The sequence below is a fragment of the Cyprinodon tularosa genome, unplaced genomic scaffold (genome assembly GCF_016077235.1).
Source record: "Cyprinodon tularosa strain WSP-4 unplaced genomic scaffold, ASM1607723v1 ctg230, whole genome shotgun sequence".
Lineage (NCBI taxonomy): Eukaryota > Metazoa > Chordata > Actinopteri > Cyprinodontiformes > Cyprinodontidae > Cyprinodon > Cyprinodon tularosa.
Genome location: NW_024038862.1, coordinates 1,282,203 through 1,309,305, shown reverse-complemented (window position 1 = coordinate 1,309,305; position 27,103 = coordinate 1,282,203). Strand labels below are relative to the sequence as shown.

Here is a 27,103-nt window from a genome sequence, read left to right as displayed (position 1 = left end):
GAGGCCGCCGACTGCGGCTCTGGAGGAGGCTCTGAAGAGGCCGCCGACTGCGGCTCTGGAGGAGGCTCTGAAGAGGCCGCCGACTGCGGTTCAGGAGCAGGGGAGCCCGCCGATTGCGGCTCCCGATCAGGAACAGGGGAGCCCGTTGATTGCGGCTCCCGATCAGGAACAGGGGAGCCCGCCGATTGCGGCTCCCGATCAGGAACAGGGGAGCCCGCCGATTGCGGCTCCCGGTTTGGAACAGGGGAGACCAACGACAGTGGCTCCCAATCAGGGACAGGGGAGACCAACGACAGTGGCTCCAACTCAGGAACATGTGAACCCAATGACGGTGGATCCGTCTCAGGAGCAGGTGACACCACCGACTGTGGTTCACCCTCAGGAGCAGGAGGGACCACTGATTGCGGTACAGCCTCGGGAGCAGGTGGGACCACCGACTGTGGTTCCACCTCTGGAAACGAAGGGATCACCCATGGAGGCTCAAGTTCAGTCTATGAGGTGGCTTGGGGCGTCGGTGGAGGGTCCCTGTTGATTAGAGGCCTTCGCTGAGGGACTCTTGGAGGCACACTTTCACCAACACAAAATTCAGAAGTTCTCTTAAATGTATGCTCTAGGGTCTCAGGACGGCACAGTGTAGGCTCAGGGGTCTCAGGACGGCACAGGGCTAACTCAGAGGTCTCTGGACGGCACAGGGCTAACTCAGGGGTTTCTAGCCGGCTCAGAGCGTGCTTACGGCGACGGCGTCTCTTACATCGGGGGGTCTTAGAAGTTAAACTGACGGGTTCACTGATTGGATCTGGCGATAAATAAACTGGTTGAAAAGTGAGGGTACCAGAATGAACAACATGATCAGAAGCTAAGGGATCAGGCACGGGGTCAGGTTTAAAACTATCCGGGTTAATTACTAATTCAGGATCAGAATCTGGCTGGTGTGGAACTCTGACTGATGGACGTGAAACTGGTGGACTAATTTTGAGGTTTTTAACGGAAGAACTTAAATGGTGGTCAAGAACATGGGAACTAAGGCTAAACCGGCGCGGAGAGGAGTTGAAACTGGTTTGAGATGCTGGATCTAATCCTATGGCTAGTTCAATGAGGTCTTCGAGGCTAGGTGGCTCGACGTAAAAGGAAAGCTCGGTTCTGACAGATTCATTTAAAGCTACGAGGAAAGCTGACTTGAGTGCAGACTCGTTCCACCCGGAAACGGCTGCTCTACTCAGGAACTCGGAAGAAAATGTAGCTATGGACCTATTACCCTGTTTTGAATTCAGAAGGCAACTAGAAACGGAGAAACTAGAGGACTGAGTAAAGGTTTTTCCTAACTCTCGGATGAATCTTTCATATGTGCAGTTTGTTCTGGTTTTAAGCTGAAATTTGGTCTCCGCCCATTCGAGGGCTTCACCAGACAGAAAGGAAATAATAAAGGCTAACCTATCCTTATCAGAACGAAAATTAGAAGCGTGAAAACTAAAAAATAACCGACATTGAAATAAAAATCCCTTGAGCTTACTTGGGTCGCCAGAAAATCTCTCAGGTAGAGGAGGACCGGGTGACGAAAACGATGGGATGAGATCAGACCAGAAAGGAGGGTTATCATCTTGACTCGGAGGTGACGGACGGAATTCCGGAAGTGACGAATCCGGAACCGGAAGTTGAACTGGCGCCATCTTGTGATTCCCACGAAGCTTGTGGGATCTTGAAACGAGTGTTTTCTTTGAGTCAAACGGGGATTTTAACTCACGGAGGGACAGAGTGTGATCAGGAGTAGGAGCGTCCTGTTTCTCAGAGCTACGACGGAGGTGATCTGCTGGGCTTTGTGTTTGGCCGCAGTGTTCTGTCATGATGGGTTCTCTTAGAGTAAAGCCCAAGATGCAGAACACACACAGAGGCACTGGTAAAAAGTCCAAAGAGTTTATTTAAGGCACAAACACAAGAATAACAGTTCAGGCAGGGGGCTGGTTCACTGGGGTCTGAGCAGGGAAGGGGAGATGGCTGGTAGCTGAGCTTCCAGCTCACTGCAGGGAAACAACAGGGGAAATCCACATGGGAACCTCTTGGGGAAACTCCACAGGGAAGTCGACAGGTATCATCCACGTAGGATTCTTGGGGTGGCTCACCAGGGCAGATTAGCTGGTTAACTCTCCTAGAGCTGCAGGCCAGAGACAGGTTGCCAGAGAGACAGTTCTTCCAGAGCTTCACAAGGAGACAGGAGGTTAAGCTCATCCAGAGCTTTCACGAGGAGACAGGAGGTTAAGCTCAACCAGAGCTTTCACGAGGAGACAGGAGGTTAAGCTCATCCAGAGCTTTCACGAGGAGACAGGAGGTTAAGCTCATCCAGAGCTTTCACGAGGAGACAGGAGGTTAAGCTCATCCAGAGCTTTCACGAAGAGACAGGATTCCTGTGAGGCAGAAACAAGGAAGAATTAGAATCTGATCTCACACGAGAGATAACAAAGATTCATCTGTGACAGAGGCTCAGGAAGCTAACCAACTAAGATCAACACTGCAGCGTGGGATCAAGGTCAGGCAGGAGCTTATAAAGGAGAGGTCTTCTAATGAGAGGATTAGGAACAGGTGTGAAGGAAAGTTCCAGCTCCAGAAGACCCACAGCGCATCCTGCTGGAGACAGAGGGTAATCTCCAGATCCCCACAGTAACTCCAAACCTAAGGGAAAAACAAAGAGAGCAGAAGAGGATCCTCGGCGCCCTCTGGTGGGCAAGCCTGAGGATCCCAACAGAAACGGGCAAAAACCCAATCTGTGAAGGGAGAGATAATCACCTGTTATAATGTGAATTTTATGACACACTAAAAAATGTTGGGTTAAAAACAACCCAATCAAGTTTCACAATCCAGCTCTGGTTAAATTTTGGATAGAAAACGTGCTGGGTTAATTTAACCCAGCAATCTGAGTTAGTTCCCTTAATACAACAATTGGGTTGTTTATATAATCCAATAAGGGCTCATATTGACTACACTGCTAGGTTCTTTTAGACCAGCAAGTTGGGTTTTTAATATATAGTTGCTATTTGAGATACTAAAATACATCAAAATTATTATATCATATTACAATAACAATAATTATCTAAATATTTTATAAGTATTAGGCTCATTAGTATTAATATTGCAATTCTAATTCTTCATTGTTTATTTTCACATCAATAATGTCATAATAAATATTTATTAAAATACAAAATTGACAGAAGACATTAAAATATGAAATATATAAACATACTAAATTCCCATAAAACAATTATATAGGCTTACACTCCTTGAGATAATTCAATGGGAAAATAAAAAAGCCTTTGAAGCACATAATAGCACCAACAGCAGTCTCAGCTTCGAAATCTTTGCCCAAGATCACAACGAAATCTTGACAAAATAAAATGGATTCATTGACTGATGTCTTTTTTGTCTAAATGTCTAAATGTAGAAAACCTAACCCAAGCCTTCCCTGGTTCCCTACACTGTTTCTTTAAAACTGGCATCCCTGCTGTTACCTGACGTACCATTTACTTTATTTTCTGTGCATTTGTCACAACTTTAAAGTTCAGCCTTTATTGTTGCTGCCACCAAGCACAATTTATACCGTCAAAAAAGTCTGGGCTCAAAACACATTTGCAAGAGTTTGGGTATGTGCTATAGAGGGATCATAGGGAAAAAAGAGGCTATATGAGTTTACTTTTATATCTCTGACTCAAAGTGGCTTCAAGGAGGTGAAGTGGGGAGTAGTTTGAGGAGTACCCTATTTTAAACCATCAGGTTGCTTTACTCATAGGATCTGCAATATTGGTTCATCCATGTAAGTGCAAAACATTGCCAGACACTGCCAGCCTGAATGGTCACTTGGTAAGAAGACCAAGGCAAGAAGAGCTCATCTATGAGGCATCTATGTTCCAAAACCATTATTTTGCAGAGTTCTTCAGAACCAGACAACAACAGAGGCCACCGATTGAGACAAACTGAAATTGGGTACACAGAATATTTTTTGTAGAACATTCACTGTGACTATAAACCCAAGTATTTTGCTTCTGCATGCTTTAGGTGCCCTTATCTTAAATAGACACATTGACTGTAATGAAATTGTCTTCTCTTGTTGTCAAGCTGTGATGTGTTTGTGTAAAACTAGAGAGCATGTGAAGTTGTGAATGCAAGTGCGGGTGCTCTAACTGATGGACTCTGGTCATGCGATCCATGCTGCTGTCTAATTACCCAGATGTGATGGATGGCATTGATTAAATCATGTGAAGTCTGAGACAGTAGCTGCTTGCTCCCCCTTTCATGTTCCTTTCTCTTGTGAACACACGCACACCTGGGCGCACACCTATTTATCCACATATATGCAGCCTCTTTATTTATATTTTTATTGTGTGTTTTTCTCTATTTGAGAGTTGTGTAGTTCAGAACAGAACCCTACTTTCAAAATGATAAAAGATATCCATAAATCAATCTGAAAGAGGAAAGAAGAACGTAACTGACAGTGGGAGGATAAAGCGCTAGATGAAAGAGGGACAGGCCAGGCAGTGCAGACCTTCAGAGAAGAAATGAATATTAGAAACTGATTAAACTTGCCTGTTGTCATATTTCAAACAGACTAAGCCCTCCAATTTCCTGCCAAATTCACTGAAGCAGTTATTTTGGAGCAATTATAATTTTTTTTTTACCATTTTGTGGATGCCTTGGAAAACTTTCCGCTCCATGCTCTGGAAGTGAATGCAATTAGAATATTTCTCTACTTTAAGATTTTTAGAGTCCATCCCTTGAAACTATAACTAAACCATGAATGAGGTACACAGAGCTTTAATAAAGAACCAAAACCAAGTGAATGCATGATCATCCCTAAAAGCAACATAGGATAGGATTAGCCAAAACATCCGGCAGGAAATTCCAACTTTGATTTAAACATTTTAACACCTTCACAGTTATATCCAACACTCCGTATACTGATAATAATTCAATACTAATCTTACTCTGAAACAAAGCAATCAAAAGCCCTAGTTGGAAAAGCTTTATATATCTAGAGATTGATTTTTGTTTCTCCCGTAACCTTTCCAAAATAACTTAAGCTGATTGAAAATTGTTCAGATATAATTTGGAAACACCAGTTTTAAATGTTGCTACAGATTCTAAACCAGATTCAGATACAGACTTCGACTGAGGATTAATCTGAATACCTGAAAGAAGCCACGCTGGTAGACCATGAATAGTAGCTAAGATAAGTGCCATATTAAAAGTGCTGGCAGTAAAGAAGGACCTCTGACAAGGAAGCAGGATCCTCCCTTGGGCCAAATCATGTACCTGTAACATAGGGACCTCCTGATGTTATTAACCCCTGCTAGGAACTGTATGGTTGCTTGTTTCTTTAAAGGCCAGATTTGTAAAATAAATGACAAATACCATGTACTGATGTTGTGCAGTTTAAAATCGTTGTGATATTCTTATGATCCCCCCCCCCCAAAAAAAAAGAGTTGATATCATAATGATTCCCCTCACCACTTTGTAAAAAATTGTGCTGCAGGCTTTCTTCCTCCTAATTCATTACAGCAGCCAAAACCAAACTACAAACACCCTCCTGTGTTTTCTATTGAGATGCACTATCAGGGCTCCAAAAAGCTACTGTTTGAAGTCACCTGCCGACAGCAGGACAACTGGGCACAGAGCCACTCCCAACACGTGTAAGTACTGATACATGTTGTGTTGTGCCACATAGAAGACAACATCAGGAGATAAACTGGTGTAGCAGAATACAAGAGGCAATATCCAAGTAATCTTTTGAAATTTTTAGTAGTTGTTAGAATTTTATAGAGCCAGGGTTATGTGTATTTGTTTAAAGGTTTATAATCTTATTTTTAGCTTCCACTTGGGTAACCATGTGTGTAAGCTGGATCCTTGTGTGAGTACACAAACACACAAGACTCCATCTGGTAATGATCCAGTTTAAAATGTCCCAGACAATCCAAAACATGTCAGCCAATCATGTTACAATAATGGTTTAGGGCAGGACATATAGCTCAGACAAATGCTAGAGCCCCCAGCCGAACCAAATTAGACATGGCAATGCTGGGGGATGCAATTGTAGGTGCTGTTATCACAATTGTTTTGTCAGAATCCACAATTTTATCCTTAAACGAAAAGTACCAAGCAAGCAAAAAAGAATGATGTTGTGATTTTTCATGGTGTCTGCTGCTATTTCATTCATTACCGTGATTGGCTAAAACCAAACTTTGGTAGGCGGGGACTAGTTGTCAGCTCAAAAGGTTTTGCTTATAGTCTGCATTTCTTCAAACTGATTTGATGAAAGCAGGCCAAGTTTAAATTGTAGAACTAAACTTGATGCTAAACATTCTAAATCTGGCTTGCAAGGTTACCACTTGGTTGGGTTAATGAAGGGTTGGGCGATATGACCTCAAATCAATAACACGATAAATTGGACAGTTTTAACTCGATAACGATCAATGCACAATAAACCCTCCGGCTCCTCTATCAGAAATAAAGGCATGTGCAGGAAATTATGTATTTATAATTTCTTTATTGAATAAATAACATTACATATTACTTTCAATGAAATATTAAAGTCTTGTACCCATTTTAGTTTAGAAATTCAATAATGTCTCATTGAAGAGGGGAATAAAGTTTCATCTCTTGCAAACATTTTTGCACAAACGTAATGAGTATGTAACACATCTTTGAAGTCAACAACGTGGCTGTGCTGTAGGTGGTGGAGGTTGGATTTGTTACTTTAGGTAGTCCCGACCGTTTTTATACAAACTTTGCATTTCGTGTCCTTTTGCTCAACTATGGCGTAAATTTGGCGTCAACGAAAGGAAATGAGCTTGCAGTGAGAACAATGTGCATTGTTTAAACTCGCGTTAAATCCGGTCTGCCGCGCGCTCAGCTCTGACAACGCACTCTCGACTTCTCTGCGCTGTCAGCTTCATCTCTGCTCTTGCTCGGCTCCACAGGATTAACTGATGTAATTTTGATTACAGCTGTGTGAAGACGCTTCTAAACTTCCCACATGCAGGAAATACCAGCCACCAGCGTACACAGTAAAAACAGCAGAATTATTCACTAACTTATTTACAGGATTTACCGACATGGGAAAATTTGCACCGTTTATCGTAGTGAATTAGGGTAACTGTAAAACGGTTTATTGCCCAGCTATAGGTTAATGCTTTAGTACTTCATGACCACATCAGTTTTAGCCAGTTTTCCATTATCACTCAAAAGCTTGTGGCTTCTGAAAGCCCGGCTAGTGTTTCCAAACACATTTATCTGGGTAAATTAACTTTCCTGGGGCTTTCATCCCTCTAGGGACCCAGTATTTTCTGGGCTTTTGAGACATAGGGTTGTGTACAGCTACAGTGCCTTATTCCACCAGCAGTGTACAAATGTTGTTTTCAATACCTTACATTTGTAATGAAATATGTTCTAAGATGTTTTTTAACCAGCAAAGTACACCTCAAAAATCCATCCATGTAGTAAGTCAATAAATAGCCTGCTTTAAAGTAAGGGCTGCTTACTCAGCCAGGTTGTGGAGTGGCTGTGGCACTCCACATCATTAATGTTAGTCAGTTGGTCGGTCATTACTGTACCTGTTAATTATTAACACAATAAGGAATTTTGAAACTTCACCCGTGTAGTCAGTTTATATAAAAAATGTCTACTTTTAAGTGGCTAGGGCTCAGGTTTCTGACCAGTTTGAGATACCTACTCAACCAGGATATGGAGTGTGATCTCAGAGATCAGGCAACTGGAGATACAGCCAGTCAGTTAATCATTATTCATTTATTAAAATGTCATTTAAACATATTTCTATGCATGAAACACCTCAAATTTTTCCTCTGCACTGTCAGTTGATCCAAATTATAATTGAAGTTTCACATTTTTTGATGGTTTCCCTCTAGTAGACCAGTCTAGCTGCTAGGCTAGTGTATTTCGGGGGGTGTAGCAGGGTGAATCCCAAGAGAGAACGGTCAAGTGGTCAGGGACTCAGGGACCTATCGCTGCCTGTATTCGTCAGTAAGAACTAAAAGTGAATATAAAACATTCATGAGGTATGTGGTAAAAACTGTGAGAGTGAAAACTTTTTGCGATTCTATGCTGAGAAGGCTTCAAGAGAGATCACCAGTTGGATGGTTTCTCTTGGCTTTTCAGGAACCATATAAGCATAAGCATATATGACTTTGTCGAACTTATATATGCTTATATGGACATGGAGATTTTTGGTTAGTGCTGTAGGTAGCTGAGATTTACCTGGGTATTATAATGTAAATGTCAAAAAATGTAAATCCTTTTATTGTCCCACAATGGGGAAATTCACTCTCTGCATTTAATCCATCCCCTTGGGGAGCAGTGGACTGCCATTGTGTGGCGCCTGGGGAGCTGTGTCGTGTTAAGGGTCTTGCTCAGGGACTCACAGAGCAGATGGTGGGGATTTAACGGGGTACTTACAATTTCTCAGAGCACACGCGCACTGCTCTAACCACTAGACCAAGACTCCCCATGATAAAGGAGAATTTTGTAAATTATATTTTATTGTTTTTTTGTGATCAATGATACAGTAAAAAATAGACTAGCCAGATGAAGGTTGATAAAAATTCAACTTCAACTAAACTTTTCAAGATTAGGGATTTACCTCTAGCTCGTCAGCATTGGAGGTAATGGGAGAACCACTTGTATGTTCTTATTTTCGCCACCTGCTGGACTATGGGTGTAGCACAGTTTCTTTTGGCTGCTTATACGAGGCTGTTAGGGAAATGGGAAAGCACACTGATAAATGACCTGGTATTCCTAATAGCCCCTAGGGCTTTCAATCCCAGCGCTTGAATAAGCAAAATTTTGCACCAGTTTTTTAGCTTTTTGACTTTTTTGAAGTTCCATAAAAAGTCATATAAAATTAGATAAAAACAATCCACCTGGCTTTTTTTTCCAAGTTTGAATACATTTCGCTTCCCATCCAGGAAGCAATTCAAAATGTCAAAATTAGCATTGAGTACGAAACTTTATAGAATGGACCAAAATAAAGCCTTGTTTTGGCTTAGAAAAATGTCAAATTTAAACAAACTAACAGGTCCGCCCATTAGGAATGGGGGTCGTTTGGGTTCTTTGATAGCCTGCAATACTTGAAAAAGCTTCTTGGATGGCAAGTGAAACGTTTTCAAACTTGGAAAAGTCCAGTGGATCTTTTTATTTTTTTTTTTGGAATGACTATGACCTCGATGACTGAGAATCTTCACCAGCACTTTTCTGAGGTGCTTTTTAGGATCTTTCTGGTTTTACTGTTTGTAAAAGTAAAAACGTGGGAGCACTTTTAGATAAAGGATTTTCTTTATCTGCGGCCCCTCCTGAGCTTTACTTGTTTAAATTTTGTCCTGAGTATCTAATATATTCCTCACCTACCAGAGAACAATGATTAAGGGATTAGATTATTCAAATCTGTCCTGACCTAACATTTAACATTTTCAAGCAAGAATCCAAGAAGGTTTGTAGCATTTAGATATATTACCACACAGCAAGAATATCCAGAGAAGACTGTTAATCCAATAAAAAATTGCGTTAGGCCTTTTGTTTTTTAAAACAACAGGAAACTAGGGTTGAAAAGGTAAAGATGAGAAGCTGTTCCATTTGAGGAGGCTTACAACCAACAGTGAACTGGAGCATAGAGGTGAGACCAAGTCATTGTTTTTCATTTACCCCTTTTTGACAGCACTGAATGATAGGACCCTCTTTTACTGGACACGAACAGGTAGAACAACACAGCAGACAGATGCAATTGCCATGTTGTAGAAGCGAAAGCAGTCAACTGGAAAACAGCAGGGGTGGGGGAGGTGCACTTAGCAGGCAGAGTAGCACACCTGGCTCCATCTTTGCATGGCCAGTTCTTTTCCTTTGTACTGTACAACACACTTTTTGTTTGGTCTATGAGATCAAGTTAAGGTGAAGTCCATTATTCACTGTTTTGAGAGTACATATCAGCCCCAACAATTTTTACAATTCCTTCAAATTGGGTCTAAAGTCATCAAAACTGTGACTGCGGTTTGACTTGTTTCTAAGTTATGACACCTTTGGCATTAGGAGCACAAAGTACTTTTAAATTGTTTTCTCTTTTTTTTTTTTCCGATTAAATACCAAAACTGCTTTCACATGCATGTGACATAACTCCAGTAAGATATTTCAGTCATGTAGGATCCTTGGACACAAGATCTAATTAAAACCAAAATGCAGATTTTTGCCATCATAATCATCACTGCAGAGAAAGTATAAAGTCTACAACCTTGTTTTTTAACATTGTACTAAAATTGCACTAATAATAGCCATTATTATTAGGTTCCCACAACAATTAGTCGGTACTGGCGGTGTGCAACTCTTAAGAATCCAAAAAAAATCATGTACACAGAAGCAGTATTTGATCCATAAATTCTGAGGATCAAACATTCCCTTTAAACAACTGGTGTCCAGCATTGAGGCCAAGTAGCACAGTCTCAAATTTCTAAGCACTGGACAAACCAATGTTTTAGATATTTTAATCTGTAGATCAGACATTATGTTACCAGCGATTCTGCAGATACATTTCCATTTAAAGAATCAGTGTGAAAGAGGTTTAATGGAAGGTATGGATAATAAGAGCCAAATTAAGCAAAAACATAAATGCATACATAGTTTCAAAGCAGGGTGATATAAACAACAACATGATATATTGTAGTAATATATAGAGGGTTATGGACCTCCATGCCCCACGTATTTTTATTAATGCATATCACTATGGCAACAGCTCAAAGCCATTTCAGCAATATTAAACATAAAAGGTTTTCAGTTCTAAGAGCAACATTTTGATGCAATTTTACCAGTGTGGAACATCACAAGTCATTTGGAGGTTTTATGCCATCAGCAGAAAGCCACACACACAATGCATTTAGTCTTTCAGTAGCACTCTCTGCAGCTATAATTAAGTGAAAGCTTCAAAGCCTACTAAATCTATCTCAATACAAAACGCAGATGGATAACTCTATCAGTTTAGGTTGTGATTGATGAAAAGGGAAATGAAAACAGCAAATAAATAAAATGACAAGCGGTCAGAAAAAAAGGTCAATAGAAAATAGTTAAGTCATTTGAGCCTATATTGGAAGCAATGTACTCAGATTACATCTAGACACCAGATGGACTGAGCACTGACGTGAAAGCAATAATATAAGACGAAGCGAAGGAAGAGAGTAATGAGGGAAGGAGGAGAGTCAGTCTAAGAATAGAAGTAAAACCTCGAGCCAGCACAATCGGTCAGCCCTAGGTGCTATATTTTAACTTTACTACTGTGTCAGCCACACATCAGACATCTCTAATCCCTCTCTGTTTCACTCTCCTATCTGCAAAAATGAAAAGCCAACAGTATAAATGTCTGGTATGTATATTTAACTGAACCACCGGATTCCTAAGATTTAGTACTTCTCAAACTGCTGTATGTCATCTGCAGAGGAACTTTATTTATCAGCTTCAAAGCATAAACTTTAACGTAATAGCACATCTATCAATCTGGATTCAAATCTTTAGGAAACAATAAATACTTAAAAGACTAACTGGAAAAAGAGTGTCGCAAAGCTCTACACCTCATGGCATGTTGTCATTTTCCAGCAACAAAATGGTGATGGTGACGAACGCAGATTAGTGACACATGCTGGTGGTGTCATCCTGCTTAAGGAATCATATCCTTCTAGAGCAAGGGTCTGCAACCTTTAAAATCCAAACCTTTAAAAGCCATTTTGCTCCATGTCCAAATTGAAAGTTTAGAGCCACAATCACTATATAAGCTTTTAATAAAACACAGCTTTGTTTTTAATTATGAAAACACACTTTATTTTTGTTACAGTAAATATGTCATAGGAAATTCTTCTGCCATTTTTAAAGAAGAACAGTTTGTTCGTATTTTTGGTTTCTAAAATAAGGTAAAATAAAATGTTTCAAAATAAAACATGAATTTTCTTCTATAGGATATTTTTTTGATGTAGCAAATTTTTTTTAGATTCAATCATTAGATGAAAATAATTAGATTAATGAATTTTATTTTTGATCCACAAAAGCTTCTAAGCTTCTGTTACTATACTACAATATATAAAAAATGTTAAAACTGTAAATATACAGTCCTATGTTTATATTACTTTGTTTTTATGTATTTATTACAGTTTTTAAGGCTGCACTTAAAAAAAAATTAAATTGTCAAGCTGTTTTAAATGAAATTTATTTTTGTATACACTCATGTATACAAAATGACAAAATAAATCTGTCGAAGTGTTATATGTCCCTTTAAATAATTTTAAGTAACTATTAAGAGCCATTGTAGGTGTTCCAAAGAGCCATTTATAGCTTCTGGGCGGCGCTTTGCAGATCCCTATTCTAAAGACTTAGAAAAACAACCCAGAGTTGATGGAAAGATAGATGGAGCTAAATACGGGGTGATTCTGGAAGAAGCCTTGTTAGAGGATGCAAAAGTTCACCCTCTTGCAGGCAGGGTTTGCATGTCCCTGGCAACTATATATTTAGTCATGGTAAGACCTGCACTCTAAACTTGAACATTATATTTATGATGACTAGGTATAAACATCGATTAACATGAAAGATTAATATGCATAACTCAAAGGCTCTGATGCAATTAGTTTAAAAAATATTTAGATTTTTCTGGACTTGTTTGGGCTTACAGTGTGGAAATGACTGCTCTTCTGCCAACAGCTGCTTTGAAAACAGAAACAGGCAAAACACACGGGGTCTGAATGCAAATTAAAGCCCTTCTGTTATGGATTGTGTTTGTAAAAAAAAAAAAAAACTATAAACAATCTTTTGACATTTTCCTTCCACTTTACTTTGATCCCACGAGTGTGAAAACTTTAGCAAAGCACTGTAGTAAGTAGCTGTGGTTTCAATTCACGCTTTCATGAAGCCTTTTCCTTAATCTGGGTTAATCTCTCAAGGGCTTGGAACTCAAGGACGCATGAGACAAAATTGGAATTTCAACAGAACATAGGCGATACGTAGCTCTAGGAACCAGTTTTGTACATGGAAGTACTCATGCCCACTTTCAACTTACCACAGTCTCATCAGAAAACGGTGCTCCATGTTTTATATAGAAGAGGACAGCACAATAATCTGGTACCAGTCAGTCTGAGGGAAAAAGAGTAGAGAGAGACAGAGAGAATCATCAGTAAAGCACACCTAAGACAAACCTCACATTATGCATCACACTGTTTCTGACAGTTAGTATTTAGCCCCATGTCCCTCCTCTTGCTTCATAGTGCCCATCCCTCTGTAGTGAGAAACATACCTCTCCCCATAAGCTCTGACCTGTAAATGGGTCCCTGGTGGTTGCCTGTAATGTGGTGGAAAATCTGCGCCTGTGTGCTCCTTTTTTTTTGGGTCCCAAAACAAGAAGCTCCCCCGACTGCCTTACTAACACACTTCAGCTCCCCGCTGTTCTGAGTGCTACAGGCCCTAGAGCTAAAAACGGTGGGACTGCAGGAGGATATAAAAAAAAGCAGAGGAGGGAACAGCAGTAGAGGGAAATTTGCCACAGAGATACAGAAGCAAAGAAAAAAAATGTCTAAACCAGCCTAATTGAGAGGGTGCTGCCTCCAGTTAAATCCTTAAGCTAGCATGTGTGAAATGATTTTCAGGTTTAAAGACAAGACGATAAAAACAAATAGTGTTTCTTCATGCAGAGAGCTGCGAAAAAAAGTTTTTTTTTGTCATTTTTGTTTGTGTTATAGCTTTTTTTTAAATACTTCAGCATAGTATCAAAGGTAACATAAGCAGAGACTAAAAGCAGTCTTTGAATAATGAATCTTTCCAAATCTGACATGAACTGTAAAAATACTTATGCTCCTGCTTGTTAATCAGTAATTTTCTATAATTAAATAAATACATTTCTGTCTGAGTGGTATCTGATTACTGCAAGACCAGCAGAATCACGGAAATAATTAATAAGAACCTGTCTCAGAGTTTAAGGTAGGCTTAATTAAAGAAATAAAAAATCAAGAAATCCTAATCTGAAGACTTTCAAGTAAATAAATCCTAACTGGCATCAACTAACGTGGAAAGCTGTATAAAACAATTAGATCAGATTAGATTCAACTTTATTGTTATTACACAGGTACAGGTACAAGGCAACGAAATGTAGTTTAGGTTTAACCAGAAGTGCAATACAGTAGCAGCAAGCGCAGGATAAATAATGGTTTCATAAATACAGGATATGGGTTTCTACTGAATAAGTACAGAGATAAATACCATTGTAAACAGAATCGTACTAATAGATAAATGTAATATATAGATAACTAGTCTTATGAACTAAATTTACAGCTGGATATGTACCGAATATAATACACAGGTGGATATTACTATGATAATATTACTAAACAATGTCCAATGTTTGAGGATACCAATGAACAACAGAGAAAGCTATTATCCACAACTAAAGAACAATGATGAGCCTTCCTACGGCTGGCCTGGTACCAAAGACACTGCATAAGCAGTTCAAATACTTATCCAAAAGTCAAGGATAAATCCAGAAAAATAGCATAAGTGCTGCAGGCCTCACTTACTTCAACTAAAATCATTGCTTATTATTATTAAGGAGAGATTTGAACCAGTTGTGCCACCAGGCGGTGGAACAGGGGTGGCCACAGCCACCCTGTGCAAAGCCCTGGCCACCCCACTGGCCACCCCACTCACAAGTGTGTGACAGTCTGGAACACTGTCTGGAACACAGTTTTTTTTTTAGCAAATCACCCTTGAGACAAATTTTGAAGCTTCTGGGAGGTGTTCCATGCATTACATCTGTCAAAGAACTGAACACAGCATTTCAGAAACAGAATTCAATTCAATTCAGTTCATTTATATAGCACCAATTCACAACACATCATCTCAAGGTACTTTACAGTTCACCAGATCATACAGTCAAATTGATACAAAGTTTTCTATCTAAGGAAAACCAATTGCATCCACTTATTGACTCAAATGAAATCCATCACATTAAGCATGCATTAACGACAGTGGAGAGGGAAAACTCCTTTTTAACAGGAAGAAACCTCCAGCAGAACCAGACTGAGTGTGAGCGAACGACAGAAGCAGAGATACAAAAAGCAGCTGTATAAGGCGGCCCCATCCAGGAAACACACAGCCAGGCAGACGAGCTCCGAGCCAGCTCCCATGTCAGAGGATGAAGAGAGCACATCCAGCCAGTCACAGTCAGTGAAACAGGACTACACTGAAAAACAGGCAGATTTCCAACATCTATAGATCACATGAACAATCAAACTTCAGTAACAAGCAGTAGTCTTTGGTTTTACATAGAGATCATGCTTGTTTGAACAGCAGGGAAGAAAACACTTTTTTTTTCTTACACAGGCTATTTTTTGTCTTTTATACAAATTTGCTTAGTGACAAAAGATATTTCATTACAAAACAGAAGAAGAAGCAGAAACAAAAGTAACTGAACGTGGGAAAATGCTGTTTAATAGCAATGCAGAACATGTTTGTGTCTGCAACTGTTAATACCACACTGAGCTAATTATTACACAAAAAGAAAATTGTCATACACCCCCCGCCACTGCATGCTATGGAAGCTAAGAGCTACAAAGCTAACTGCAATCATAACAAAAGATGCCACAGGGTTCCACGTGCTTTGTTAATATTCCATTATCTTTAGCATTACCATAGTGATTACTGAACGTCTTAACTACCATGGCTTTTTTTTTTTTTATCCTGTGCCTCATTAAAACAAGCGTTCACCCTCAGCGTGTGTTAGTTCTGGGTTCCATAGCAACCATGGCTAATAAACAGGCCACACCACCTCTGTTTGAATCATCTTTAAGAAGATGTTCCCTTTCAATTCCCTAACCTCACAACAAGAGTTTGATTTCATTTCAGTTGTGATCAACTTGTAATTATGTCTTGCAAAGCACAATCGAGATTTGTGATCTGCAGTTGCACCTAAGGACCGCAGGACACCGTCTTTACAAAAGGGTTTTAATATGCATTGTACGACACGACACACAGGAGGCTCCACCGCGGCCGCTCATCAAACAGAACATGGCAGATGCTCTCACAGGCTCTTATTGATTTTCAGGAAAAGTGTGTAATGTATGTAGGTGTGCGCGTTAAGGTGTACATGTGGTGCGCACGTGCATATGGCTGTGATGTGTCGCTAGCTTGCAGCAGAGATAATTAGAACACAACTCTTTTGCTGTCCCTGCAGGCCACTGATCCAGCTGCTTTCATCTAATATAGGTCAGCTGTGACAAAGCCCTCAGCATGGACACTGATCTGCTCTACTAGCTCTCACATACACACAAAAGATGAAATTAAAACTCCTACGCAAGCACACACACACATATGATTAGATATGCTCACTGCATGCTGCTGGCACGTACAGTATGTGTACTGCTTATATAGATGTACATGCACAGCAGGTAACAGTTCAAAGGATGTCCCTAGGTGTACAATGTGGCCTTCTATGAGAATACAGTCAGGAGGTCAAATAAGTAATTTAAAGTCAGCTCAATTAGGAACAACATACTCCAAGATACAATCAATGGATTTTCATTTATGTGCTTTAGGGTGAGTACTAATCCGGATATTATTGAATATCACATACCTAAAGAGGCATTTTGCAAGTTTTTAGTGAAAAGAATCTATACAATAGCCTTTTTATTTGATGACTAAAACATCATTAAATTAGCAGACTAACACCTCATTAGTTCAGCGCTGACTGCAGCCTATTTTCCCTGATTATACTTCAGGTCAGAAGCTCCAGCGCTGTTCTGCGGATGTGACGTCAAGCGCGTCTATTTTACTCGACCGACATCCAACTAAACTCAGAAACCAATGGAGACATAGGATGAAAAAAAATAACATAAATAAGTTAATAAAAGAATGAACAGAGGAGTCCTTTAATTCTGTATTTTGGCCACAAGTGGCAGTATCATTAGACTACTCTGTAATGCCTTTTTAAGTGATCGATTAGAGGTACTTGAATCAGTATAAACAAGTCATGTCAGGCAAGTTAAACAAAATACCAAAACTACCTTGTAGAACTGAAAACAGTAAAAAACAATATTAGGTCATCTTTTAGGGCTACGAAGGGACAAAGTTGACCACGTGTTCTTCTTCTATTGCTGTACAGCCACACACCTTTTGCAGCTATTAATATGTTTTTATCATATTTTAGGCCATATTTTTTATGTTTTCCTGGAGCAGATCAGACTTTTTGTTAAATTCTAAAATAGGCCTTTGTAACACGTTTTGATGTGTGCTTAGGACACAACACTTAGGAAATTCCTTAGAACAAGGAATTTGAATTGGCCTTGATGGTGCAGACTAATTATATATATATATATATATATATATATATATATATATATATATATATATATATATATATATATATATATATATATATATTTATATATATATATATATATATATATATATATATATATATATATATATATATATACAGAATACAGGATCTATGAATACACTACGAAAACATACAATATATTATATGCAATACATAGTATATAGCTATAGCTATATACACAGTAGACTGTGCATTAATGTCACACAGGAGGTCTGGAGATGCTAGGTTAGTGTAGCATCTAGGTCCTGAACGGGGGAGTGAGAATAGCAGTGTCAGTGTCACGGGGTTCCCTGGGCTTGTTGATAAGGCCGGTAGCAGACTGCAAGAAGCAGTTCTTGTGGCGTCAGGTTTTGGTCCTGATGGACCGCAGCCTACTACCAGAGGGAAGTGACTGAAATAGTTTTTGGCTGGGGTGCGAGGGCTCAGCCATAATGAATGCCTCAGAGTCCTGGAGGCGTACAGATCCTGGAGAGATGGAAGATTACAGCCAATCACATTCTTTGCGGGCCAGATAACACGCTGCAGTCTGCCCTTGTCCAGATGGTGATGGAGGAGGTGAGGATGGACTCAGTGATGGAGGAGTAGAAGTGCACCATCATTGTCTGAGCAGGTTGAATTTTTTCAGCTGCAGCAGGAAGGACATCCTCTGCTGGGCTTTCTTGGTGAGGAAGTTGATGTTCAGCTCCAACTTTAGGTCCTGTAAGACAATAGTTCCTAGGAAAGACTCCACAGTGTAAATTGTGGAGTCAAAGAGTGTGATGGGGATTGCTAGGGCTGGGTCCATAAGTCCATAAGAACTCAGTCCTAGCTATCCCCATTAATCTTTGTAACTCCACAGTAGAATAATTAAATAAAACCTTTGTACAGCTTTCTTACTAGTTGTTGATTTAAGGTAAACAGGTGAAATTGGTTAACTTGGAGCTTGGCCTCCTCCCTCATGTAGAGTAAGGATTAGAAACAAATAAACTTAAATCATTCTGCTGCCACCACCATGCCTGGCAAACAGCAGAACATTTTTTCTTTTTTCCATAAAATACCAAATGAGGTCCATGTTGTTTTTGTCTATGATGCTAGCATACATTTTTGTCATCTTGTTTGAAGACGTTTGTGTCGGAGCATGTGCTGTCTTCACAGTTGGCAGTGTTGAATACTGTTTTTTCCATGTGTTTCACTTTTTTTTTAAGTTATAGGCTCTGGAATTCTGAGGCTTTTCTTGAACACAAAGATTTTCTAAATTCCACAGATTTCAGGATGTGTGTGGGTTTTATTGTAAACATCCTGTTATGACGGCGTTTAACAACAACACAGTTATTGCAAACACCTCAGAAATAAGTCTGGGTAGAGAAACAGAGCTAAAATCAATGTGGGGAAATAACTTTGCAACGACTATCATCTAGAACATTTAGTGGACTAATTTAAATGAGCCCCAGCAGTTATGTTAAGTGCAGTGTTAAGTGGTCAAATATCCACACAGAATAACTCCAGCTAAGGTGTGTGTTTTTTTTCTTTTGGTGACTAAACTAAACTAAATTAGTTGCAGTGCATATATATATTTAAGCCAGTATGTTTATTTTATATTATTTATTTTATCTGATGATTTGTACAAATATGGTTAATTGTAAAATCATTTAGTAATCATTTGGTACTTAGTAAATGTTAAATACTTTTTTTTTTTTTAATCAAGCATCATTAGAGACATTGGACTTTATGCGAGCATGTGCTTTCAGAACAAAAGTAAACAAAAATAATTCCCCATTAAATATCCATAAAGGCAATGAAAAACATGAAAACAAATACTGAACAATTCTACTGTAATTTCTAGATTAGAAAAACTTTTTATACCACTCCTTTTTTCAAAACCTAATAATCATCCCTTCCTCCATGTCATGCTAATTATACAAAAATAAGTAATGGTTAAACAATGACATAATTAAAAAAAACATTCTGAGGCATGAATCCATTGCATGTTAACAGTTCATAATGAGTTTAAAAATCTAGAACAAATTTTATAAAAAACATAAAAATGTAGAAGTATGACCATAAACACAGATGAAATAAACCCTAATCTGTTCCCAATGCTGAGCTGGTGGCATTTTCCAAGTCGTCTTTCGGCTTAATCCAAATTTCTGCTGATAAGACGGCCAAAACAAAGCAGCAAAGGATGAGGGAATACAAAAGAACAATAAGTTTGTCCTTTTCACTGTGCTGCATTGCATTCTGCATCTCAAGGAGCTGTAATTTATTAAGTGCTAACATCATTGTAAAAACAAAGTGACTTTATCACCTCAATAGTTTCATTTTACCTAATATATTGATAACCAACATTATCTCCAGTCGCCCTAGAGTGGTTTGACTAATGGAGCCATAATTGGTGCAAATCACAAAGTGAACAACTTGTGACATTGCCTTTGGAACGGGAAAAAATTAAGAAGCTTTTGACTATGTCGCATTGCAGGAGAAGCACACGTTATGTCGTCTTGACTAATCGCCTCCTTTCTTCTTTGCTCAGTCCGTCTGTGTTTTTTACAACCCAGTGGGGGTCACGCAGGGCTTAAAACAACTGCAGCAGTTTATGCAGATACGATCAATACTTGATTGTCCCTTTTTCTGCTTTCTCTCCTCACCCCATCTCCCAGTCTAACAAGAGACTGCAGTAAAGGCATTAATTAGTGTGAGACACGCTCCAAGAATCCCCCATAGGGCTGCGCACTAAGGCTGCTTCATAGCCAGGTCAAGACATGGCAGTTAGAACTGACCGCAGCAATGATGAAACAACAAGGGGGATTAGAAATGGCATTAGGCACATAGTTTTCTGGAGAAGTTTTGCTTAACTTTATGAACTCTTAAACTAAGTTAAATTTTAGGTGTGAGATGTACTCTGCATCTTAGGCTTTTATTCACTTACAAATTTTACTGGGAACTTGACTGACAAGAGTGTAGACAGGCATATCGCCTATTATTATTCCAAAATTTACAAAATGCAAATATATAAAAGGCTAAAATGGGAGAATTGTGGAGTTCAGAACTCTGACTGCAGCATCAAAGTGTTTTTAGAGTATGTCTGAACTCCTAGCTAGAGTTTCATTAAGATAGCCCTTAAAGCAACATTACATGGACTAGTACTAAACATCACTTCGGAAAAAGCAGCTTCTTTTTCCAGCCTGAACATCTTGGTTACTGCTAACCAAAGTAGCTAGAGTTAAATCAATTCTGATATATGTAGGACCTAAAACAAAATACCCAAGTCATCATTTTACTCAAAGGGATGTAATAAGTAAAGTTTTTGGTCCATTCTATAAAGCCTAAAACTCAACGCTATTCCTGACATTTTGAATTGAAAAAGCTTCCTCGATGGGAAGCGAAACGTCTTCAAACTTGGGTACAAAATGTTTTTTTTTGTTTTTTTTACTTTTTTGGAATGACTATGACCTGGATGACTGACAATATTCACCAGCATATACAAAAAATATATTATTAAATCAAATAGCTTTCGGCTGCCATAAGTTGTAATGATAAAACATGCCCAGTTAGCTGTTGTCAAATAAATTTGCGACCCCCATTCAAAATATAAGAATTTATAAACAAAAAATTTTAACCCGAGTTCAAAAATATTTCAGCTAAAAAATCTTGACTAACCTAGTTAAGTACACTAAGCTAATATGCACACAAAGAAGAAAACACTTGAAAACCACAATCAATTAAATTATGCAATCATACCACAGTTTGGTATGGATCTAATTTTTTAAAAACAAACTTTACTTTTAAGAGTTTGGAAAAAAAAAGTCAAGATTCTAACTAATTTAAACCAACAGGAATGTGTTCAAACCAATTCAGGGAGGTATATTATTTGGTAAAGTAACATTTTATTAAAATATTTGCCTAACCTTCTGTGATTAATCCTAAGAGAATATTGCAGTAAAGAACACCTGGATTCTTTAGCTAGGTTTGATTTATGAAGATGCTAGAACTACGTAGTAGCTGCAGTAGCAGACATGAGGGGACTGAATGAAAAAGGACTTTTGTCATACTGTAGTTTGGCAATTTAATGCAATGAGCATATCAGAAAACTTGTAAGTGTTAAAGATATTCATTGTGATAAGCTTTAGTGACATAAAGTTTGTTTCAGCTCAAAAATGTCAGAATGGGTTACCACAAAGTCGCCATTATGTTCTTGTTAGCTTGTTTTACTCGACATTAAATACTTTTTAGTGTCACTGGAAATTGCTGTAAATTATAAAAGGAATCACCAAAAACCCAATTTTCTTTAGCTGAAAACTCTTATAACATCAGTCGATCTCAATTTTGAGAGGGTGAGGCTTTTCTACAGTTCATGAAAACTTAGCCCAGGCTGTGTTGGCAGATGACGCTGTGTTGAGATGCCCAAGCTGGGAGGCCTTTGTCATTGATGGTCTCTTGGTTTTGGATCCAAGTCTAAGTTACTCTACTTCTGTAGACTCCAAGAAATGTTGCAGAAAGTCTATTTGTAGCAATCTGGTTCTGAATGTGGCTGAAAGACTAGAGGAGGGGGCGAGGAATTAAATTCTTGTAATTTGTTTTTTTCCCCCAATGTGGCACTCCTTCATCTAGACCACAAAGTGAATAAATGTTTTTGGGTAGATGCCTTTTGTCACCAAGCATGGTGGGGAGCCTGGGAGTGTCTTTTTCCTATGCAAGTGTCTTGTAGTGGGTGTTGTGAAGCTTTTGGACCATCTCCAATTCCAAAATTAATATCATGCCTTACTACATAAAAGTAGCAACTCAATTCGCCTCATTTTGGTTCAAGTCATCTCTACTTTCCACAGGTGATTTCCATTACTGTTGAGTAACACACAATGTAGACAGGATCATCATTGCAGGGCAGCCTCAATGAATGCATGTAACGAAACACAATGCAACAATGGAGGCCCGGGTTTATGGCCTTATGATTAGTCTCATACTAAATGAGGTGAGCCAGAGGAGGCTGCAAGCAGCAAGATAGAGCATTCTGGATTTGAAGAAGAGAGGGAGGGAAGCCATGGAGTTGTATCAAGTCGAGGGATAAGAGCTATGAGAGTAACCTAACTCTTCCAAATGCTACCTTGCTACATTAAAGTCCAGTGTACAGTTTTTCAACTGGTGAAGATTTGCGATGTTATTTCTCTTTATATTTTATGTCTATGTTTTCATTTGGTTTTATCAACATATCACTCTCACTGCAATAATTTTATAGGCTTTTCTCACATTATGCCTAAGTGCAGAGTGAACATTAACATTTTTTTTTATTCAAAGGTCTATGTCTATTCAAATAAAAGCTGTTTACCGATAACTCTGCAAAATGTTGCCCATACTAATAGTACTACATTAAAAGCAGGGCCCCACTTTTCCTTTGTAAAATATGTTGATTCTGACTCTTAATGGATACATATAGAAATGCAAGCCAAAAAATACGGAAATATAACCATTGTAAAGAAGTAAAAAGTTATCCTTTACTCTCATTGCATAAAATAATTAACTGTGCACTGCTAATAGTTTTTCTCCTAGGAAGAAGAAATGTCCCTAAAATAGGAAATAAATGGAATTCAATCACAAATATTTTAGTATGTTTTGTGTTATACATTTTAAGTTATATCAGAATCACAACAGAATTAAAGAAAACTTTAAAAACTGTGCGTAAAAAGTTTATAGTGGATTCTCTCCAACTGGTATTGTTTAAAGTCATTAATTGTTAAAGGTCCTATTAGGGAGTTGAAATTAGCATTAAGTCAGTGTGCTTTACTTTTTACATTTGTTCAAATATGATTTTTAAAAAGACAGTCTTAACAGTTAAATATACCAAAAAGTTGAACCAATATTACACATATCTTGTTTTAACACGTTTTCAGCTATACACTGACTTCACACAAATCAAAAAGAGCGGATAGGCTTAGCCCCGCCTGGAGACATGCTGCACATCAAAGTGAGGCAGTGGTGATGGGGTGCTTTTAGTCTGGCAGAAGTGCACGTATAAATCAGCGCAAGCACTGCTGAGCTGAAGAGAAGAGGAGAAGAGGGCAACGGGTGGTTGAAAGGAGGGTTAAAGGGCCAGACAGAGACACAGACATATGGGATCTGTTTTGGGGGAATGGGAGGCCGCAGCTGAAAAATGTGCACATTTTCTATGGCTTTAGGCAGGTGCTGGGCATCAACACAATGGATAGATGGATGAAGGCAATGTTTATATAACTAGTGGGATAATGGTTTGATGGGTTTACAAGTGCAGAACATTATTTACAACATGGAAAATAAATAATTTCTGTGAGTTAACCACTTCATGACATTTCCCTGTCTCATTTTCTTTCTAACTCCAGTTCTGATTACCCTTCGGATTCTCATTAAGAAATTGCATTCCAACTGCTGGTTATAATAATCTGGCATTTATGTGTTTCCCTTACCTTTCTAACAGGCAATCTCTTCCATCCTCTCTTTACCATGAACTTTTACAACGTGAACTTCTCTCCCCTTCCTTCCTAGCCTTCCTGACAGCACCTGCCCTTTTCATTCAAATCTTCAAGAATGGGCAACAAAGACCAGTCGATGAGTAACAAGAAAGCAGATGTAGCAACACCACTGGAATGATCTATCAGTAACAAAATGAAATCTAACCTGGATTTGAGTGCAATGCACACCAAAATTGGGTTTCATTTCCTCTTCTTGACTCGGTTCATTTGGATGATGATTAAATCATCTCAATGCCGTTTGTAAATCAAGCTGTTGCCTTTGCCCTAGAGCATCCAAACAATCCATGTTTTCCTCATGGGAGACCAGCAAAAGCATACGAATCACAGATCACATTCAAAATGTGCACAAACGTGTGATTCTTTAAGCGTAATTTTTCATCCGTACACTTGAGACCCAATTCTAAGCCATGGATCATTAGACAAAAATACTGCCGGCACACTGATTACAGAAATGAATGATGCATGCTGTTTTGCTCAATTGTATGTATGCGTCAGTCCATTTATGTGCAATTGTGTGTGTTCAGTTGCACCAAGAGAGGTCATTTATGAGAGCCAGTCAGCGAGGCAATGAGTAAATGTCCATTAGTCGCACAGTATTGGTAATGTGACACGAGGGTTACAGCAAAGGTGCACTGTGTCATCCTATTGGCTCCATAGCAAGGTCACTTTTGTTGGCTGGCAGACTTTTGCAGTATTTGTGCCAACATTTAGGCAATTACTAGTCAGTGAGTCTTTTTTTTTTGTAACATTTTGCATTACTGACTAACTTTTTGCAAGAATACTCCTTTTTAATGAGTTTCAATATACATATAAGTCATATAGTAATATCCCAACATTTATTTTTAAAACTTACAGGAAACTTGTTGCAATGTTCTTGGTGGACATCAGCACATTTTATGCTTAAAGGTATATTGGAGGATGTTCTTTTTCCAGGTGGATCATTAAAATAAGTAGTCCTCCTAGTTGACAATTATTCTGGTGATATGTTTTCACCTACCGTTAAGAATCACATAGTGGAAAATTTGCAAATCTTCTTTTGGATAGTAAGCTTGAGCGAAGCAAACAGCAACTTTTAAACAAAGCATGCAGGAGGAGAACTGGGCTTCTGCATGCTTTTGCAAGCATATCAATAGGCATTCCCTTTCATGAGGTCGGAGCAGTCATCTTGTTCTGAACTCTTTCCGTGGTTACTGGTGTTTATTATTTCAGAGCGCTTTACAACAGCTATTTTTATCTGCCTCTGATTTTTTTGGGGTTGATTCTAAGGCTGATACAGCTTAACCTTCTCTATTTCTGTAAAAATGGTACAAAATATTACACTTGTTGAAAAAAACATAATTTATCTTTTTCGGTTTATCTTTTTTTCAGTCTCTGACAAAACAGAATTATTTTCCTCAAAAGGTAGATTTTCTCCATAATGACCCTCCTTAGAGTCGGTTTTGGAGAGTCTGTGCTCAGTCAGTTTCTTAATGATGGTGACTTTTTTTGCAAGCCATTACCATCACTTTACATAAGTACCTATCCTCTATTTTGATATGTTCAGAAAGCAGTCCTAGGTATAAAATCTATGGATGGTTATGGATTTTGTACTCCATAATCACTTCAACTCAATTTTGTTCTAAATGGACAAATATTTGCACGTGTGTAGAAACTTTGTAAATGATTTGCATTGATCTGGCTGTATGTTATGCTCTATCTAGCTGCACTACTAATACTATTTTCTTTTTTACCCATTTCACAACTAGATTTCAACATAAAAGAAAACAAATACAACCAGAAAACATTATCATGTTATCTGTCTGCCCACATAATTTATCTGTGGATGGTTTCAAGCAAGCTCTGGATCAGTTTCCTGCCACAGAGGATCAGCTGTCAATTCACTCTTTATGGACCAAATCCTGTTTCCTCTGCTTACCCCTCTCAAACACATCCTGGCTGACCGTCTTTGAGAAATCAAGCCATCAGTTCCAGTTTCGTTTTATTTGGCACAGTGAACATCAGCCAATGATGGGAGGCAGTTTTCACGGGGGAGTAGGGACTGGGATTGGGGAGGGGGTGAACAAATCAGAGCAGAGACAAGGGGGTCACCCTGAGGTCACAGATGATGCCGGTGAGTCTCTTCACATGAAGTCATCAAAGCCTCATTATTCCTTTCCATCTCTGTCCGCTCAGGGTAAATTAGCCTCACCAATCAGGATTGTGTACATGCATGTGTCGTTTGTGTTGTGTGTATTCCAGCCTAATTTGCAGGAGGGGGAATGAGTTTTCGTATGCCTGCGTGGGTACATGTAGGCACAGGTGTTAAATGAGTTTAAAGCTGTTTAAAAAAGCACTTGTGGCTGGATGTTTTTCAACGAGTCGCATCAAACACATGCTGTCCAATCGCAAAACAAAGGAAAAACTTGTCCTTATACAAAAAAAAAGTAAAAATCTAAGATCTAGAATGGGGTTGGGGTGCATAGGCACATTTGTCTTAAAAGGGTTTTATGGTCATTAATAGATTTACCGGAACAAGCACTTGGCCCTAATATTCGTCACAGAGCGGCTGCTTCTACTGCAATTTGCATTTTGCTCTTTACATAATGCACACAGATTTACGTGTCTAATTACAGGTAAAAGTGTTTCAACTGCTTTCATGTCTCTCCTGATCTAGGTTTGAACTAAACAGTCATTTGTTGAGTAACCAAACGAGTCTTTGTTTATATTTGTGTGTCTTTAAAAAAATTAAGTAATATTTGTAATCCTCAAACAGAAAGATGAAAATAGGAAAAAAGGGTAGTAAACCTGTAAGTAGAAGAAAGACCCCTGGCACCCATCATTTAGTTTGATTCACCTTTACAAGCTGGCCAGAAACTGAGGGAGAGTCTATCACCCTGAAAACACACCGGTCTTGATTTAGCATATAATCCCCAAAAAAGCAAGGTCGCTTGATGTCTGTAACATTTAGAACACATAAATTAAGTGGAAACTGCAGACCGCTCATGGTTCTCTGCAACTGCATCTCCAACTGTCTGTCACAATAGATCAGGGGTCTATTTTCATTGGAGCTAGGCAGCATTATGATGGAATGTGATGGATCAAACTGGACATGAGACCCAAGCGGCAAAGTACAAAGCATCCACTTTAGGCAAATTCTAACTATAAATGTCCATCTTGTCATTACTGCTTGTTGCTGTTAAGGCCAAAACACACTAACGTAGCTAACTCCAGAAGCTATGATCTGTTTTTT

At 38.8% G+C, this 27,103-nt stretch overlaps 1 protein-coding gene across 4 annotated transcripts in view; it reads right to left on the bottom strand.

The window, feature by feature from the left end:
- Positions 1-27,103, bottom strand: part of dlgap3 (discs, large (Drosophila) homolog-associated protein 3) — a 237,876-nt gene that overhangs the window by 107,785 nt on the left and 102,988 nt on the right. For all 4 annotated transcript variants that reach the window (XM_038286840.1, XM_038286841.1, XM_038286842.1 and 1 more), the window contains exon 2: positions 13,073-13,146. The gene's annotated coding sequence lies outside the window, so the exon portion shown is untranslated. The remainder of the gene's footprint in view (positions 1-13,072; positions 13,147-27,103) is intronic.